The sequence below is a fragment of the Phoenix dactylifera genome, chromosome 4 (assembly GCF_051530095.1).
Source record: "Phoenix dactylifera cultivar Ajwa chromosome 4, Ajwa_hap1_PhDact_Kaust_v1.1, whole genome shotgun sequence".
Classification (NCBI taxonomy): domain Eukaryota; kingdom Viridiplantae; phylum Streptophyta; class Magnoliopsida; order Arecales; family Arecaceae; genus Phoenix; species Phoenix dactylifera.
In genome coordinates, this window is record NC_143193.1 from 39,086,332 (window position 1) to 39,100,909 (window position 14,578).

Genomic DNA, 14,578 nt, shown 5'->3' on the forward strand with positions numbered 1-14,578 from the left:
AGACCTCGACGACCCGAGACATTCGCGCCGCCGGGGCCGTTCTGGCGTAGGATTCAACGCGCTGGTCCCGCTATGCGGCATGGCACCGCCAGTCTCCGGACTCAGCTTATTTTCGGAGGAAAAAAATTATCCGGAGAGGAAAAGCCAAAAGCCGAAAAATTAAAAATAAATATTATCAAAAAATAAAAAAGCGGGCAAAAAATAAAAGGGGTGCAACACGAGGACTTCCCAGGGGGTCACCCATCCTAGTACTACTCTCGCCCAAGCACGCTTAACTGCGGAGTTCTGTTGGGATCCGGTGCATTAGTGCTGGTATAATCGCACCCATGACATGCTCTTCGAAACTCCCTTTTATGACAAAGCAGCAGACCTCGACGGCCCGAGACATTCGCGCCGCCGGGGCCGTTCTGGCGTAGGATTCAACGCGCTGGTCCCGCTATGCGGCATGGCACCGCCAGTCTCCGGACTCAGTTTATTTTCGGAGGAAAAAAATTATCCGAAGAGGAAAAGCCAAAAGCCAAAAAATTAAAAATAAATATTATCAAAAAATAAAAAAGCGGGCAAAAAATAAAAGGGGTGCAACACGAGGACTTCCCAGGGGGTCACCCATCCTAGTACTACTCTCGCCCAAGCACGCTTAACTGCGGAGTTCTGATGGGATCCGGTGCATTAGTGCTGGTATGATCGCACCCATGACATGCCCTTCGAAACTCCCTTTTATGACAAAGCAGCAGACCTCGATGGCCCGAAACATTCGCGCCGCCGAGGCCGTTCTGGCGTAGGATTCAACACGCTGGTCCCGCTATGCGGCATGGCACCGCGAGTCTCCGGAATCAGTTTATTTTCGGGAAAAAAAATTATCCGAAGAGAAAAAGCCAAAAGCCGAAAAATTAAAAATAAATATTATCAAAAAATAAAAAAGCGGGCAAAAAATAAAAGGGGTGCAACACGAGGACTTCCCAGGGGGTCACCCATCCTAGTACTACTCTCGCCCAAACACGCTTAACTGCGGAGTTCTGATGGGATCCGGTGCATTAGTGCGGGTATGATCGCACCCATGACATGCCCATCGAAACTCCCTTTTATGACAAAGCAGCAGACCTCGACGGCCCGAGACATTCGCGCCGCCGGGGCCGTTCTGGCGTAGGATTCAACGCGCTGGTCCCGCTATGCGACATGGCACCGCCAGTCTCCGGACTCAGTTTATTTTCGGGGGAAAAAAATTATCCGAAGAGGAAAAGCCAAAAGCCGAAAAATTAAAAATAAATATTATCAAAAAATAAAAAAGCGGGCAAAAAATAAAAGGGGTGCAACACGAGGACTTCCCAGGGGGTCACCCATCCTAGTACTACTCTCGCCCAAGCACGCTTAACTGCGGAGTTCTGATGGGATCCGGTGCCTTAGTGCTGGTATGATCGCACCCATGACATGCCCATCGAAACTCCCTTTTATGACAAAGCAGCAGGCCTCGACGGCCCGAGACATTCGCGCCGCCGGGGCCGTTCTGGCATAGGATTCAACGCGCTGGTCCCGCTATGCGGCATGGCACCGCCAGTCTCCGGACTCAGTTTATTTTCGGGGGAAAAAAATTATCCGAAGAAGAAAAGCCAAAAGCCAAAAAATTAAAAATAAATATTATCAAAAAATAAAAAAGCGGGCAAAAAATAAAAGGGGTGCAACACGAGGACTTCCCAGGGGGTCACCCATCCTAGCAGTACTCTCGCCCAAGCACGCTTAACTGCGGAGTTCTGATGGGATCCGGTGCATTAGTGCGGGTATGATCGCACCCATGACATGCCCATCGAAACTCCCTTTTATGACAAAGCAGCAGACCTCGACGGCCCGAGACATTCGCGCCGCCGGGGCCGTTCTGGCATAGGATTCAACGCGCTGGTCCCGCTATGCGGCATGGCACCGCCAGTCTCCGGTCTCAGTTTATTTTCGGGGGAAAAAAATTATCCGAAGAGGAAAAGCCAAAAGCCGAAAAATTAAAAATAAATATTATCAAAAAATAAAAAAGCGGGCAAAAAATAAAAGGGGTGCAACACGAGGACTTCCCAGGGGGTCACCCATCCTAGTACTACTCTCGCCCAAGCACGCTTAACTGCGGAGTTCTGATGGGATCCGGTGCCTTAGTGCTGGTATGATCGCACCCATGACATGCCCATCGAAACTCCCTTTTATGACAAAGCAGCAGGCCTCGACGGCCCAAGACATTCGCGCCGCCGGGGCCGTTCTGGCATAGGATTCAACGCGCTGGTCCCGCTATGCGGCATGGCACCGCCAGTCTCCGGACTCAGTTTATTTTCGGGGGAAAAAAATTATCCGAAGAGAAAAAGCCAAAAGCCAAAAAATTAAAAATAAATATTATCAAAAAATAAAAAAGCGGGCAAAAAATAAAAGGGGTGCAACACGAGGACTTCCCAGGGGGCCACCCATCCTAGTACTACTCTCGCCCAAGCACGCTTAACTGCGGAGTTCTGATGGGATCCGGTGCATTAGTGCTAGTATGATCGCACCCATGACATGCCCTTCGAAACTCCCTTTTATGACAAAGCAGCAGACCTCGATGGCCCGAGACATTCGCGCCGCCGGGGACGTTCGGGCGTAGGATTCGACACGCTGGTCCCGCTATGCGGCATGGCACCGCGAGTCCCCGGACTCAGTTTATTTTCGGGGGAAAAAATTATCCGAAGAGAAAATGCCAAAAGCCGAGAAATTAAAAATAAATATTATCAAAAAATAAAAAAGTGGGCAAAAAATAAAAGGGGTGCAACACGAGGACTTCCCAGGGGGTCACCCATCCTAGTACTACTCTCGCCCAAGCACGCTTAACTGCGGAGTTCTGATGGGATCCGGTGCATTAGTGCTAGTATGATCGCACCCATGACATGCCCATCGAAACTCCCTTTTATGACAAAGCAGCAGACCTCGACGGCCCGAGACATTCGCGCCGCCGGGGCCGTTCTGGCGTAGGATTCAACGCGCTGGTCCCGCTATGCGGCTTGGCACCGCCAGTCTCCGGACTTAGTTTATTTTCGGGGGAAAAAAATTATCCGAAGAGGAAAAGCCAAAAGCCGAAAAATTAAAAATAAATATTATCAAAAAATAAAAAAAGGGGCAAAAAATATAAGGGGTGCAACACGAGGACTTCCCAGGGGGTCACCCATTCTAGTACTACTCTCGCCCAAGCCCGCTTAACTGCGGAGTTCTGATGGGATCCGGTGCATTAGTGCTGGTATGATCGCACCCATGACATGCCCTTCGAAACTCCCTTTTATGACAAAGCAACAGACCTCGACGGCCCGAGACATTCGCGCCGCCGGGGCCGTTCTGGCGTAGGATTCAAAGCGCTGGTCCCGCTATGCGGCATGGCACCGCCAGTCTCCGGACTCAGTTTATTTTCGGGGGAAAAAAATTATCCGAAGAGGAAAAACCAAAAGCCGAAAAATTAAAAATAAATATTATCAAAAAATAAAAAAGCGGGCAAAAAATAAAAGGGGGGCAACAAGAGGACTTCCCGGGGGTCACCCATCCTAGTACTAATCTTGCCCAAGCACGCTTAACTGCGGAGTTCTGATGGGATCCGGTGCATTAGTGCTGGTATGATCGCACCCATGACATGCCCATTGAAACTCCCTTTTATGACAAAGCAGCAGACCTCGACGGCCCGAGACATTCGCGCCGCCGGGGCCGTTCTGGCGTAGGATTCAACGCGCTGGTCCCGCTATGCGGCATGGCACCGCCAGTCTCCGGACTCAGTTTATTTTCGGAGGAAAAAAATTATCCGAAGAGGAAAAGCCAAAAGCCAAAAAATTAAAAATAAATATTATCAAAAAATAAAAAAGCGGGCAAAAAATAAAAGGGGTGCAACACGAGGACTTCCCAGGGGGTCACCCATCCTAGTACAACTCTCGCCCAAGCACGCTTAACTGCGGAGTTCTGATGGGATCCGGTGCATTAGTGCTGGTATGATCGCACCCATGACATGCCTTTCGAAACTCCCTTTTATGACAAAGCAGCAGACCTCGATGGCCCGAAACATTCGCGCCGCCGAGGCCGTTCTGGCGTAGGATTCAACACGCTGGTCCCGCTATGCGGCATGGCACCGCGAGTCTCCGGACTCAGTTTATTTTCGGGAAAAAAAATTATCCGAAGAGAAAAAGCCAAAAGCCGAAAAATTAAAAATAAATATTATCGAAAAATAAAAAAGCGGGCAAAAAATAAAAGGGGTGCAACACGAGGACTTCCCAGGGGGTCACCCATCCTAGTACTACTCTCGCCCAAACACGCTTAACTGCGGAGTTCTGATGGGATCCGGTGCATTAGTGCTGGTATGATCGCACCCATGACTCGCCCATCGAAACTCCCTTTTATGACAAAGCAGCAGACCTCGACGGCCTGAGACATTCGCGCCGCCGGGGCCGTTCTGGCGTAGGATTCAACGCGCTGGTCCCGCTATGCGGCATGGCACCGCCAGTCTCCGGACTCAGTTTATTTTCGGGGGAAAAAAATTATCCGAAGAGGAAAAGCCAAAAGCCGAAAAATTAAAAATAAATATTAAAAATAAAAAAGCGGGCAAAAAATAAAAGGGGTGCAACACGAGGACTTCCCAGGGGGTCACCCATCCTAGTACTACTCTCGCCCAAGCACGCTTAACTGCGGAGTTCTGATGGGATCCGGTGCATTAGTGCTGGTATGATCGCACCCATGACATGCCCATCGAAACTCCCTTTTATGACAAAGCAGCAGACCTCGACGGCCCGAGACATTCGCGCCGCCGGGGCCGTTCTGGCGTAGGATTCAACGCGCTGGTTCCGCTATGCGGCATAGCACCGCCAGTCTCCGGACTCAGTTTATTTTCGGGGGAAAAAAATTATCCGAAGAGGAAAAGCCAAAAGCCGAAAAATTAAAAATAAATATTATCAAAAAACTAAAAAAGCGGGCAAAAAATAAAAGGGGTGGAACACGAGGACTTCCCAGGGGGTCACCCATCCTAGTACTACTCTCGCCCATGCACGCTTAACTACGGAGTTCTGATGGGATCCGGTGCCTTAGTGCTGGTATGATCGCACCCATGACATGCCCATCGAAACTCCCTTTTATGACAAAGCAGCAGACCTCGACGGCCCGAGACATTCGCGCCGCCGGGGCCGTTCTGGCGTAGGATTCAACGCGCTGGTCACGCTATGCGGCATGGCACCGCCAGTCTCCGGACTCAGTTTATTTTCGGGGGAAAAAAATTATCCGAAGAAGAAAAGCCAAAAGCCGAAAAATTAAAAATAAATATTATCAAAAAATAAAAAAGCGGGCGAAAAATAAAAGGGGTGCAACACGAGGACTTCCCAGAAGCACGCTTAACTGCGGAGTTCTGATGGGATCCGGTGCATTAGTGCTGGTATGATCGCACCCATGACATGCCCTTCGAAACTCCCTTTTATGACAAAGCAGCAGACCTCGACGGCCCGAGACATTCGCGCCGCCGGGGCCGTTCTGGCATAGGATTCAACGCGCGGGTCCCACTATGCGGCATGGCACCGCCAGTCTCCGGACTCAGTTTATTTTCGGGGAAAAAAATTATCCGAAGAGGAAAAGCCAAAAGCCGAAGAATTAAAAATAAATATTATCAAAAAATAAAAAAGCGGGCAAAAAATAAAAGAGGTGCAACACGAGGACTTCCCAGGGGTCACCCATCCTAGTACTACTCTCGCCCAAGCATGCTTAACTGCGGAGTTCTGATGGGATCCGGTGCATTAGTGCTGGTATGATCGCACCCATGACATGCCCATCGAAACTCCCTTTTATGACAAAGCAGCAGACCTCGACGGCCCGAGACATTCGCGCCGCCGGGGCCGTTCTGGCGTAGGATTCAACGCGCTGGTCCCGCTATGCGGCATAGCACCGCCAGTCTCCGGACTCAGTTTATTTTCGGGGGAAAAAAATTATCCGAAGAGGAAAAGCCAAAAGCCGAAAAATTAAAAATAAATATTATCAAAAAATAAAAAAGCGGGCAAAAAATAAAAGGGGTGCAACACGAGGACTTCCCAGGGGGTCACCCATCCTAGTACTACTCTCGCCCATGCACGCTTAACTACGGAGTTCTGATGGGATCCGGTGCCTTAGTGCTGGTATGATCGCACCCATGACATGCCCATCGAAACTCCCTTTTATGACAAAGCAGCAGACCTCGACGGCCCGAGACATTCGCGCCGCCGGGGCCGTTCTGGCGTAGGATTCAACGCGCTGGTCCCGCTATGCGGCATGGCACCGCCAGTCTCCGGACTCAGTTTATTTTCGGAGGAAAAAAATTATCCGAAGAGGAAAAGCCAAAAGCCAAAAAATTAAAAATAAATATTATCAAAAAATAAAAAAGCGGGCAAAAAATAAAAGGGGTGCAACACGAGGACTTCCCAGGGGGTCACCCATCCTAGTACAACTCTCGCCCAAGCACGCTTAACTGCGGAGTTCTGATGGGATCCAGTGCATTAGTGCTGGTATGATCGCACCCATGACATGCCTTTCGAAACTCCCTTTTATGACAAAGCAGCAGACCTCGATGGCCCGAAACATTCGCGCCGCCGAGGCCGTTCTGGCGTAGGATTCAACACGCTGGTTCCGCTATGCGGCATGGCACCGCGAGTCTCCGGACTCAGTTTATTTTCGGGAAAAAAAATTATCCGAAGAGAAAAAGCCAAAAGCCGAAAAATTAAAAATAAATATTATCGAAAAATAAAAAAGCGGGCAAAAAATAAAAGGGGTGCAACACGAGGACTTCCCAGGGGGTCACCCATCCTAGTACTACTCTCGCCCAAACACGCTTAACTGCGGAGTTCTGATGGGATCCGGTGCATTAGTGCTGGTATGATCGCACCCTTGACTCGCCCATCGAAACTCCCTTTTATGACAAAGCAGCAGACCTCGACGGCCTGAGACATTCGCGCCGCCGGGGCCGTTCTGGCGTATGATTCAACGCGCTGGTCCTGCTATGCGGCATGGCACCGCCAGTCTCCGGACTCAGTTTATTTTCGGGGGAAAAAAATTATCCGAAGAGGAAAAGCCAAAAGCCGAAAAATTAAAAATAAATATTAAAAATAAAAAAGCGGGCAAAAAATAAAAGGGGTGCAACACGAGGACTTCCCAGGGGGTCACCCATCCTAGTACTACTCTCGCCCAAGCACGCTTAACTGCGGAGTTCTGATGGGATCCGGTGCATTAGTGCTGGTATGATCGCACCCATGACATGCCCATCGAAACTCCCTTTTATGACAAAGCAGCAGACCTCGACGGCCCGAGACATTCGCGCCGCCGGGGCCGTTCTGGCGTAGGATTCAACGCGCTGGTCCCGCTATGCGGCATAGCACCGCCAGTCTCCGGACTCAGTTTATTTTCGGGGGAAAAAAATTATCCGAAGAGGAAAAGCCAAAAGCCGAAAAATTAAAAATAAATATTATCAAAAAATAAAAAAGCGGGCAAAAAATAAAAGGGGTGCAACACGAGGACTTCCCAGGGGGTCACCCATCCTAGTACTACTCTCGCCCATGCACGCTTAACTACGGAGTTCTGATGGGATCCGGTGCCTTAGTGCTGGTATGATCGCACCCATGACATGCCCATCGAAACTCCCTTTTATGACAAAGCAGCAGACCTCGACGGCCCGAGACATTCGCGCCGCCGGGGCCGTTCTGGCGTAGGATTCAACGCGCTGGTCACGCTATGCGGCATGGCACCGCCAGTCTCCGGACTCAGTTTATTTTCGGGGGAAAAAAATTATCCGAAGAAGAAAAGCCAAAAGCCGAAAAATTAAAAATAAATATTATCAAAAAATAAAAAAGCGGGCAAAAAATAAAAGGGGTGCAACACGAGGACTTCCCAGGGGGTCACCCATCCTAGCAGTACTCTCGCCCAAGCACGCTTAACTGCGGAGTTCTGATGGGATCCGGTGCATTAGTGCTGGTATGATCGCACCCATGACATGCCCTTCGAAACTCCCTTTTATGACAAAGCAGCAGACCTCGACGGCCCGAGACATTCGCGCCGCCGGGGCCGTTCTGGCATAGGATTCAACGCGCGGGTCCCACTATGCGGCATGGCACCGCCAGTCTCCGGACTCAGTTTATTTTCGGGGAAAAAAATTATCCGAAGAGGAAAAGCCAAAAGCCGAAGAATTAAAAAAAAATATTATCAAAAAATAAAAAAGGGGGCAAAAAATAAAAGAGGTGCAACACGAGGACTTCCCAGGGGGTCACCCATCCTAGTACTACTCTCGCCCAAGCACGCTTAACTGCGGAGTTCTGATGGGATCCGGTGCATTAGTGCTGGTATGATCGCACGCATGACATGCCCTTCGAAACTACCTTTTATGACAAAGCAGCAGACCTCGACGGCCCGAGACATTCGCGCCGCCGGGGCCGTTCTGGCGTAGGATTCAACGCGCTGTTCCCGCTATGCGGCATGGCACCGCCAGTCTCCGGACTCAGTTTATTTTCGGGGAAAAAAAATTATCCGAAGAGGAAAAGCCAAAAGCCGAAAAATTAAAAATAAATATTATGAAAAAATAAAAAAGCGGGCAAAAAATAAATGGGGTGCAACACGAGGACTTCCCAGGGGGTCACCCATCCTAGTACTACTCTCGCCCAAGCCCGCTTAACTGCGGAGTTCTGATGGGATCCGGTGCATTAGTGCTGGTATGATCGCACCCATGATATGCCCTTCGAAACTCCCTTTTATGACAAAGCAGCAGACCTCGACGGCCCGAGACATTCGCGCCGCCGGGGACGTTCTGGCGTAGGATTCAACGCGCTGCTCCCGCTATGCGGCATGGCACCGCCAGTCTCCGGACTCAGTTTATTTTCGGGGGAAAAAAATTATCCGAAGAAGAAAAGCCACAAGCCGAAAAATTAAAAATAAATATTATCAAAAAATAAAAAAGCGGGCAAAAAATAAAAGGGGTGCAACACGAGGACTTCCCAGGGGGTCACCCATCCTAGTACTACTCTCGCCCAAGCACGCTTAACTACGGAGTTCTGATGGGATCCGGTGCCTTAGTGCTGGTATGATCGCACCCATGACATGCCCATCGAAACTCCCTTTTATGACAAAGTAGCAGACCTCGACGGCCCGAGACATTCGCGCCGCCGGGGCCGTTCTGGCGTAGGATTCAACGCGCTGGACACGCTATGCGGCATGGCACCGCCAGTCTCCGGACTCAGTTTATTTTCGGGGGAAAAAAATTATCCGAAGAAGAAAAGCCACAAGCCGAAAAATTAAAAATAAATATTATCAAAAAATAAAAAAGCGGGCAAAAAATAAAAGGGGTGCAACACGAGGACTTCCCAGGGGGTCACCCATCCTAGTAGTACTCTCGCCCAAGCACGCTTAACTGCGGAGTTCTGATGGGATCCGGTGCATTAGTGCTGGTATGATCGCACCCATGACATGCCCTTCGAAACTCCCTTTTATGACAAAGCAGCAGACCTCGACGGCCCGAGACATTCGCGCCGCCGGGGCCGTTCTGGCATATGATTCAACGCGCGGGTCCCACTATGCGGCATGGCACCGCCAGTCTCCGGACTCAGTTTATTTTTGGGGGAAAAAATTATCCGAAGAGGAAAAGCCAAAAGCCGAAGAATTAAAAATAAATATTATCAAAAAATAAAAAAGCGGGCAAAAAATAAAAGAGGTGCAACACGAGGACTTCCCAGGGGTCACCCATCCTAGTACTACTCTCGCCCAAGCATGCTTAACTGCGGAGTTCTGATGGGATCCGGTGCATTAGTGCTGGTACGATCGCACGCATGACATGCCCTTCGAGACTACCTTTTATGACAAAGCAGCAGACCTCGACGGCCCGAGACATTCGCGCCGCCGGGGCCGTTCTGGCGTAGGATTCAACGCGCTGGTCCCGCTATGCGGCATGGCACCGCCAGTCTCCGGACTCAGTTTATTTTCGGAGGAAAAAAATTATCCGAAGAGGAAAAGCCAAAAGCCAAAAAATTAAAAATAAATATTATCAAAAAATAAAAAAGCGGGCAAAAAATAAAAGGGGTTCAACACGAGGACTTCCCAGGGGGTCACCCATCCTAGTACTACTCTCGCCCAAGCACGCTTAACTGCGGAGTTCTGATGGGATCCGGTGCATTAGTGCGGGTATGATCGCACCCATGACATGCCCATCGAAACTCCCTTTTATGACAAAGCAGCAGACCTCGACGGCCCGAGACATTCGCGCCGCCGGGGCCGTTCTGGCGTAGGATTCAACGCGCTGGTCCCGCTATGCGGCATGGCACCGCCAGTCTCCGGACTCAGTTTATTTTCGGAGGAAAAAAATTATCCGGAGAGGAAAAGCCAAAAGCCGAAAAATTAAAAATAAATATTATCAAAAAATAAAAAAGCGGGCAAAAAATAAAAGGGGTGCAACACGAGGACTTCCCAGGGGGTCACCCATCCTAGTACTACTCTCGCCCAAGCACGCTTAACTGCGGAGTTCTGTTGGGATCCGGTGCATTAGTGCTGGTATGATCGCACCCATGACATGCTCTTCGAAACTCCCTTTTATGACAAAGCAGCAGACCTCGACGGCCCGAGACATTCGCGCCGCCGGGGCCGTTCTGGCGTAGGATTCAACGCGCTGGTCCCGCTATGCGGCATGGCACCGCCAGTCTCCGGACTCAGTTTATTTTCGGGGGAAAAAAATTATCCGAAGAAGAAAACTCAAAAGCCGAAAAATTAAAAATAAATATTATCAAAAAATAAAAAAGGGGGCAAAAAATAAAAGGGGTGCAACACGAGGACTTCCCAGGGGGTCACCCATCCTAGTAGTACTCTCGCCCAAGCACGCTTAACTGCGGAGTTCTGATGGGATCCGGTGCATTAGTGCTGGTATGATCGCACGCATGACATGCCCTTCGAAACTACCTTTTATGACAAAGCAGCAGACCTCGACGGCCCGAGACATTCGCGCCGCCGGGGCCGTTCTGGCGTAGGATTCAACGCGCTGGTCCCGCTATGCGGCATGGCACCGCCAGTCTCCGGACTCAGTTTATTTTCGGGGAAAAAAAATTATCCGAAGAGGAAAAGCCAAAAGCCGAAAAATTAAAAATAAATATTATCAAAAAATAAAAAAGCGGGCAAAAAATAAAAGGGGTGCAACACGAGGACTTCCCAGGGGGTCACCCATCCTAGTACTACTCTCGCCCAAGCACGCTTAACTACGGAGTTCTGATGGGATCCGGTGCCTTAGTGCTGGTATGATCGCACCCATGACATGCCCATCGAAACTCCCTTTTATGACAAAGCAGCAGACCTCGACGGCCCGAGACATTCGCGCCGCCGGGGCCGTTCTGGCGTAGGATTCAACGCGCTGGTCACGCTATGCGGCATGGCACCGCCAGTCTCCGGACTCAGTTTATTTTCGGGGGAAAAAAATTATCCGAAGAAGAAAAGCCAAAAGCCGAAAAATTAAAAATAAATATTATCAAAAAATAAAAAAGCGGGCAAAAAATAAAAGGGGTGCAACACGAGGACTTCCCAGGGGGTCACCCATCCTAGTAGTACTCTCGCCCAAGCACGCTTAACTGCGGAGTTCTGATGGGATCCGGTGCATTAGTGCTGGTATGATCGCACCCATGACATGCCCTTCGAAACTCCCTTTTATGACAAAGCAGCAGACCTCGACGGCCCGAGACATTCGCGCCGCCGGGGCCGTTCTGGCATAGGATTCAACGCGCGGGTCCCACTATGCGGCATGGCACCGCCAGTCTCCGGACTCAGTTTATTTTTGGGGGAAAAAATTATCCGAAGAGGAAAAGCCAAAAGCCGAAGAATTAAAAATAAATATTATCAAAAAATAAAAAAGCGGGCAAAAAATAAAAGAGGTGCAACACGAGGACTTCCCAGGGGTCACCCATCCTAGTACTACTCTCGCCCAAGCTTGCTTAACTGCGGAGTTCTGATGGGATCCGGTGCATTAGTGCTGGTATGATCGCACGCATGACATGCCCTTCGAAACTACCTTTTATGACAAAGCAGCAGACCTCGACGGCCCGAGACATTCGCGCCGCCGGGGCCGTTCTGGCGTAGGATTCAACGCGCTGGTCCCGCTATGCGGCATGGCACCGCCAGTCTCCGGACTCAGTTTATTTTCGGAGGAAAAAAATTATCCGAAGAGGAAAAGCCAAAAGCCAAAAAATTAAAAATAAATATTATCAAAAAATAAAAAAGCGGGCAAAAAATAAAAGGGGTTCAACACGAAGACTTCCCAGGGGGTCACCCATCCTAGTACTACTCTCGCCCAAGCACGCTTAACTGCGGAGTTCTGATGGGATCCGGTGCATTAGTGCGGGTATGATCGCACCCATGACATGCCCATCGAAACTCCCTTTTATGACAAAGCAGCAGACCTCGACGGCCCGAGACATTCGCGCCGCCGGGGCCGTTCTGGCGTAGGATTCAACGCGCTGGTCCCGCTATGCGGCATGGCACCGCCAGTCTCCGGACTCAGTTTATTTTCGGAGGAAAAAAATTATCCGGAGAGGAAAAGCCAAAAGCCGAAAAATTAAAAATAAATATTATCAAAAAATAAAAAAGCGGGCAAAAAATAAAAGGGGTGCAACACGAGGACTTCCCAGGGGGTCACCCATCCTAGTACTACTCTCGCCCAAGCACGCTTAACTGCGGAGTTCTGTTGGGATCCGGTGCATTAGTGCTGGTATGATCGCACCCATGACATGCTCTTCGAAACTCCCTTTTATGACAAAGCAGCAGACCTCGACGGCCCGAGACATTCGCGCCGCCGGGGCCGTTCTGGCGTAGGATTCAACGCGCTGGTCCCGCTATGCGGCATGGCACCGCCAGTCTCCGGACTCAGTTTATTTTCGGAGGAAAAAAATTATCCGAAGAGGAAAAGCCAAAAGCCAAAAAATTAAAAATAAATATTATCAAAAAATAAAAAAGCGGGCAAAAAATAAAAGGGGTGCAACACGAGGACTTCCCAGGGGGTCACCCATCCTAGTACTACTCTCGCCCAAGCACGCTTAACTGCGGAGTTCTGATGGGATCCGGTGCATTAGTGCTGGTATGATCGCACGCATGACATGCCCTTCGAAACTACCTTTTATGACAAAGCAGCAGACCTCGACGGCCCGAGACATTCGCGCCGCCGGGGCCGTTCTGGCGTAGGATTCAACGCGCTGGTCCCGCTATGCGGCATGGCACCGCCAGTCTCCGGACTCAGTTTATTTTCGGAGAAAAAAAATTATCCGAAGAGGAAAAGCCAAAAGCCGAAAAATTAAAAATAAATATTATCAAAAAATAAAAAAGCGGGCAAAAAATAAAAGGGGTGCAACACGAGGACTTCCCAGGGGGTCACCCATCCTAGTACTACTCTCGCCCAAGCACGCTTAACTACGGAGTTCTGATGGGATCCGGTGCCTTAGTGCTGGTATGATCGCACCCATGACATGCCCATCGAAACTCCCTTTTATGACAAAGCAGCAGACCTCGACGGCCCGAGACATTCGCGCCGCCGGTGCCGTTCTGGCGTAGGATTCAACGCGCTGGACACGCTATGCGGCATGGCACCGCCAGTCTCCGGACTCAGTTTATTTTCGGGGGAAAAAAATTATCCGAAGAAGAAAAGCCACAAGCCGAAAAATTAAAAATAAATATTATCAAAAAATAAAAAAGCGGGCAAAAAATAAAAGGGGTGCAACACGAGGACTTCCCAGGGGGTCACCCATCCTAGTAGTACTCTCGCCCAAGCACGCTTAACTGCGGAGTTCTGATGGGATCCGGTGCATTAGTGCTGGTATGATCGCACCCATGACATGCCCTTCGAAACTCCCTTTTATGACAAAGCAGCAGACCTCGACGACCCGAGACATTCGCGCCGCCGGGGCCGTTCTGGCATATGATTCAACGCGCGGGTCCCACTATGCGGCATGGCACCGCCAGTCTCCGGACTCAGTTTATTTTCGGGAAAAAAAATTATCCGAAGAGGAAAAGCCAAAAGCCGAAGAATTAAAAATAAATATTATCAAAAAATAAAAAAGCGGGCAAAAAATAAAAGAGGTGCAACACGAGGACTTTCCAGGGGTCACCCATCCTAGTACTACTCTCGCCCAAGCATGCTTAACTGCGGAGTTCTGATGGGATCCGGTGCATTAGTGCTGGTATGATCGCAACCATGACATGCCCTTCGAAACTCCCCTTTATGACAAAGCAGCAGACCTCGACGGCCCGAGACATTCGCGCCGCCGGGGCCGTTCTGGCGTAGGATTCAACGCGCTGGTCCCGCTATGCGGCATGGCACCGCCAGTCTCCGGACTCAGTTTATTTTCGGGGGAAAAAAATTATCCGAAGAAGAAAACTCAAAAGCCGAAAAATTAAAAATAAATATTATCAAAAAATAAAAAAGGGGGCAAAAAATAAAAGGGGTGCAACACGAGGACTTCCCAGGGGGTCACCCATCCTAGTACTACTCTCGCCCAAGCACGCTTAACTGCGGAGTTCTGATGGGATCCGGTGCATTAGTGCTGGTATGATCGCACGCATGACATGCCCTTCGAAACTACCTTTTATG

The 14,578-nt window shown here is 49.9% G+C and overlaps 35 non-coding genes and 4 pseudogenes across 35 annotated transcripts; all 39 read right to left on the bottom strand.

Annotated features, from left to right (window-relative positions):
* Nucleotides 1-207: 207 nt before the first annotated feature.
* Nucleotides 208-326, bottom strand: LOC149767247 (5S ribosomal RNA). The gene has a single exon (XR_016404431.1). It is a non-coding gene; the product is annotated as a 5S ribosomal RNA (ribosomal RNA).
* A 247-nt stretch (nt 327-573) lies between these two features.
* On the bottom strand, nt 574-692 carry LOC149767248 (5S ribosomal RNA). Its single transcript, XR_016411647.1, has one exon. It is a non-coding gene; the product is annotated as a 5S ribosomal RNA (ribosomal RNA).
* Nucleotides 693-938: 246 nt separating this feature from the next.
* LOC149767249 (5S ribosomal RNA) lies at nt 939-1,057 on the bottom strand. The gene has a single exon (XR_016403013.1). It is a non-coding gene; the product is annotated as a 5S ribosomal RNA (ribosomal RNA).
* A 247-nt stretch (nt 1,058-1,304) lies between these two features.
* LOC149767250 (5S ribosomal RNA) lies at nt 1,305-1,423 on the bottom strand. The gene has a single exon (XR_016400606.1). It is a non-coding gene; the product is annotated as a 5S ribosomal RNA (ribosomal RNA).
* A 247-nt stretch (nt 1,424-1,670) lies between these two features.
* LOC149767251 (5S ribosomal RNA) lies at nt 1,671-1,789 on the bottom strand. Its single transcript, XR_016408123.1, has one exon. It is a non-coding gene; the product is annotated as a 5S ribosomal RNA (ribosomal RNA).
* A 247-nt stretch (nt 1,790-2,036) lies between these two features.
* On the bottom strand, nt 2,037-2,155 carry LOC149767252 (5S ribosomal RNA). The gene has a single exon (XR_016400607.1). It is a non-coding gene; the product is annotated as a 5S ribosomal RNA (ribosomal RNA).
* A 247-nt stretch (nt 2,156-2,402) lies between these two features.
* Nucleotides 2,403-2,521, bottom strand: LOC149767253 (5S ribosomal RNA). Its single transcript, XR_016403930.1, has one exon. It is a non-coding gene; the product is annotated as a 5S ribosomal RNA (ribosomal RNA).
* Nucleotides 2,522-2,767: 246 nt separating this feature from the next.
* On the bottom strand, nt 2,768-2,886 carry LOC149767254 (5S ribosomal RNA). Its single transcript, XR_016401376.1, has one exon. It is a non-coding gene; the product is annotated as a 5S ribosomal RNA (ribosomal RNA).
* A 247-nt stretch (nt 2,887-3,133) lies between these two features.
* On the bottom strand, nt 3,134-3,252 carry LOC149767255 (5S ribosomal RNA). Its single transcript, XR_016404196.1, has one exon. It is a non-coding gene; the product is annotated as a 5S ribosomal RNA (ribosomal RNA).
* A 247-nt stretch (nt 3,253-3,499) lies between these two features.
* Nucleotides 3,500-3,617, bottom strand: LOC149767256 (5S ribosomal RNA; annotated as a pseudogene).
* Nucleotides 3,618-3,864: 247 nt separating this feature from the next.
* On the bottom strand, nt 3,865-3,983 carry LOC149767257 (5S ribosomal RNA). Its single transcript, XR_016401382.1, has one exon. It is a non-coding gene; the product is annotated as a 5S ribosomal RNA (ribosomal RNA).
* Nucleotides 3,984-4,229: 246 nt separating this feature from the next.
* LOC149767258 (5S ribosomal RNA) lies at nt 4,230-4,348 on the bottom strand. Its single transcript, XR_016401118.1, has one exon. It is a non-coding gene; the product is annotated as a 5S ribosomal RNA (ribosomal RNA).
* Nucleotides 4,349-4,591: 243 nt separating this feature from the next.
* On the bottom strand, nt 4,592-4,710 carry LOC149767259 (5S ribosomal RNA). Its single transcript, XR_016411648.1, has one exon. It is a non-coding gene; the product is annotated as a 5S ribosomal RNA (ribosomal RNA).
* A 248-nt stretch (nt 4,711-4,958) lies between these two features.
* On the bottom strand, nt 4,959-5,077 carry LOC149767260 (5S ribosomal RNA). The gene has a single exon (XR_016407575.1). It is a non-coding gene; the product is annotated as a 5S ribosomal RNA (ribosomal RNA).
* Nucleotides 5,078-5,658: 581 nt separating this feature from the next.
* Nucleotides 5,659-5,776, bottom strand: LOC149767261 (5S ribosomal RNA). The gene has a single exon (XR_016407809.1). It is a non-coding gene; the product is annotated as a 5S ribosomal RNA (ribosomal RNA).
* A 247-nt stretch (nt 5,777-6,023) lies between these two features.
* On the bottom strand, nt 6,024-6,142 carry LOC149767262 (5S ribosomal RNA). The gene has a single exon (XR_016401897.1). It is a non-coding gene; the product is annotated as a 5S ribosomal RNA (ribosomal RNA).
* A 247-nt stretch (nt 6,143-6,389) lies between these two features.
* Nucleotides 6,390-6,508, bottom strand: LOC149767263 (5S ribosomal RNA). The gene has a single exon (XR_016404446.1). It is a non-coding gene; the product is annotated as a 5S ribosomal RNA (ribosomal RNA).
* A 246-nt stretch (nt 6,509-6,754) lies between these two features.
* LOC149767264 (5S ribosomal RNA) lies at nt 6,755-6,873 on the bottom strand. Its single transcript, XR_016401119.1, has one exon. It is a non-coding gene; the product is annotated as a 5S ribosomal RNA (ribosomal RNA).
* A 243-nt stretch (nt 6,874-7,116) lies between these two features.
* LOC149767265 (5S ribosomal RNA) lies at nt 7,117-7,235 on the bottom strand. Its single transcript, XR_016411650.1, has one exon. It is a non-coding gene; the product is annotated as a 5S ribosomal RNA (ribosomal RNA).
* A 247-nt stretch (nt 7,236-7,482) lies between these two features.
* Nucleotides 7,483-7,601, bottom strand: LOC149767266 (5S ribosomal RNA). Its single transcript, XR_016401898.1, has one exon. It is a non-coding gene; the product is annotated as a 5S ribosomal RNA (ribosomal RNA).
* A 247-nt stretch (nt 7,602-7,848) lies between these two features.
* LOC149767267 (5S ribosomal RNA) lies at nt 7,849-7,967 on the bottom strand. The gene has a single exon (XR_016407603.1). It is a non-coding gene; the product is annotated as a 5S ribosomal RNA (ribosomal RNA).
* Nucleotides 7,968-8,213: 246 nt separating this feature from the next.
* Nucleotides 8,214-8,332, bottom strand: LOC149767268 (5S ribosomal RNA). The gene has a single exon (XR_016404539.1). It is a non-coding gene; the product is annotated as a 5S ribosomal RNA (ribosomal RNA).
* A 247-nt stretch (nt 8,333-8,579) lies between these two features.
* LOC149767269 (5S ribosomal RNA) lies at nt 8,580-8,698 on the bottom strand. Its single transcript, XR_016402922.1, has one exon. It is a non-coding gene; the product is annotated as a 5S ribosomal RNA (ribosomal RNA).
* A 247-nt stretch (nt 8,699-8,945) lies between these two features.
* Nucleotides 8,946-9,064, bottom strand: LOC149767270 (5S ribosomal RNA). Its single transcript, XR_016400757.1, has one exon. It is a non-coding gene; the product is annotated as a 5S ribosomal RNA (ribosomal RNA).
* A 247-nt stretch (nt 9,065-9,311) lies between these two features.
* LOC149767271 (5S ribosomal RNA) lies at nt 9,312-9,430 on the bottom strand. Its single transcript, XR_016404146.1, has one exon. It is a non-coding gene; the product is annotated as a 5S ribosomal RNA (ribosomal RNA).
* Nucleotides 9,431-9,676: 246 nt separating this feature from the next.
* On the bottom strand, nt 9,677-9,794 carry LOC149767272 (5S ribosomal RNA; annotated as a pseudogene).
* A 247-nt stretch (nt 9,795-10,041) lies between these two features.
* LOC149767273 (5S ribosomal RNA) lies at nt 10,042-10,160 on the bottom strand. Its single transcript, XR_016406224.1, has one exon. It is a non-coding gene; the product is annotated as a 5S ribosomal RNA (ribosomal RNA).
* A 247-nt stretch (nt 10,161-10,407) lies between these two features.
* On the bottom strand, nt 10,408-10,526 carry LOC149767274 (5S ribosomal RNA). Its single transcript, XR_016403087.1, has one exon. It is a non-coding gene; the product is annotated as a 5S ribosomal RNA (ribosomal RNA).
* A 247-nt stretch (nt 10,527-10,773) lies between these two features.
* Nucleotides 10,774-10,892, bottom strand: LOC149767275 (5S ribosomal RNA). Its single transcript, XR_016407097.1, has one exon. It is a non-coding gene; the product is annotated as a 5S ribosomal RNA (ribosomal RNA).
* A 247-nt stretch (nt 10,893-11,139) lies between these two features.
* Nucleotides 11,140-11,258, bottom strand: LOC149767276 (5S ribosomal RNA). Its single transcript, XR_016400758.1, has one exon. It is a non-coding gene; the product is annotated as a 5S ribosomal RNA (ribosomal RNA).
* Nucleotides 11,259-11,505: 247 nt separating this feature from the next.
* LOC149767277 (5S ribosomal RNA) lies at nt 11,506-11,624 on the bottom strand. Its single transcript, XR_016404147.1, has one exon. It is a non-coding gene; the product is annotated as a 5S ribosomal RNA (ribosomal RNA).
* Nucleotides 11,625-11,870: 246 nt separating this feature from the next.
* LOC149767278 (5S ribosomal RNA) lies at nt 11,871-11,988 on the bottom strand (annotated as a pseudogene).
* Nucleotides 11,989-12,235: 247 nt separating this feature from the next.
* Nucleotides 12,236-12,354, bottom strand: LOC149767279 (5S ribosomal RNA). Its single transcript, XR_016407790.1, has one exon. It is a non-coding gene; the product is annotated as a 5S ribosomal RNA (ribosomal RNA).
* Nucleotides 12,355-12,601: 247 nt separating this feature from the next.
* On the bottom strand, nt 12,602-12,720 carry LOC149767280 (5S ribosomal RNA). The gene has a single exon (XR_016403088.1). It is a non-coding gene; the product is annotated as a 5S ribosomal RNA (ribosomal RNA).
* A 247-nt stretch (nt 12,721-12,967) lies between these two features.
* Nucleotides 12,968-13,086, bottom strand: LOC149767281 (5S ribosomal RNA). The gene has a single exon (XR_016402673.1). It is a non-coding gene; the product is annotated as a 5S ribosomal RNA (ribosomal RNA).
* A 247-nt stretch (nt 13,087-13,333) lies between these two features.
* On the bottom strand, nt 13,334-13,452 carry LOC149767282 (5S ribosomal RNA). Its single transcript, XR_016400759.1, has one exon. It is a non-coding gene; the product is annotated as a 5S ribosomal RNA (ribosomal RNA).
* Nucleotides 13,453-13,699: 247 nt separating this feature from the next.
* LOC149767283 (5S ribosomal RNA) lies at nt 13,700-13,818 on the bottom strand. Its single transcript, XR_016404148.1, has one exon. It is a non-coding gene; the product is annotated as a 5S ribosomal RNA (ribosomal RNA).
* A 246-nt stretch (nt 13,819-14,064) lies between these two features.
* LOC149767284 (5S ribosomal RNA) lies at nt 14,065-14,182 on the bottom strand (annotated as a pseudogene).
* A 247-nt stretch (nt 14,183-14,429) lies between these two features.
* On the bottom strand, nt 14,430-14,548 carry LOC149767285 (5S ribosomal RNA). Its single transcript, XR_016402674.1, has one exon. It is a non-coding gene; the product is annotated as a 5S ribosomal RNA (ribosomal RNA).
* Nucleotides 14,549-14,578: the final 30 nt, after the last annotated feature.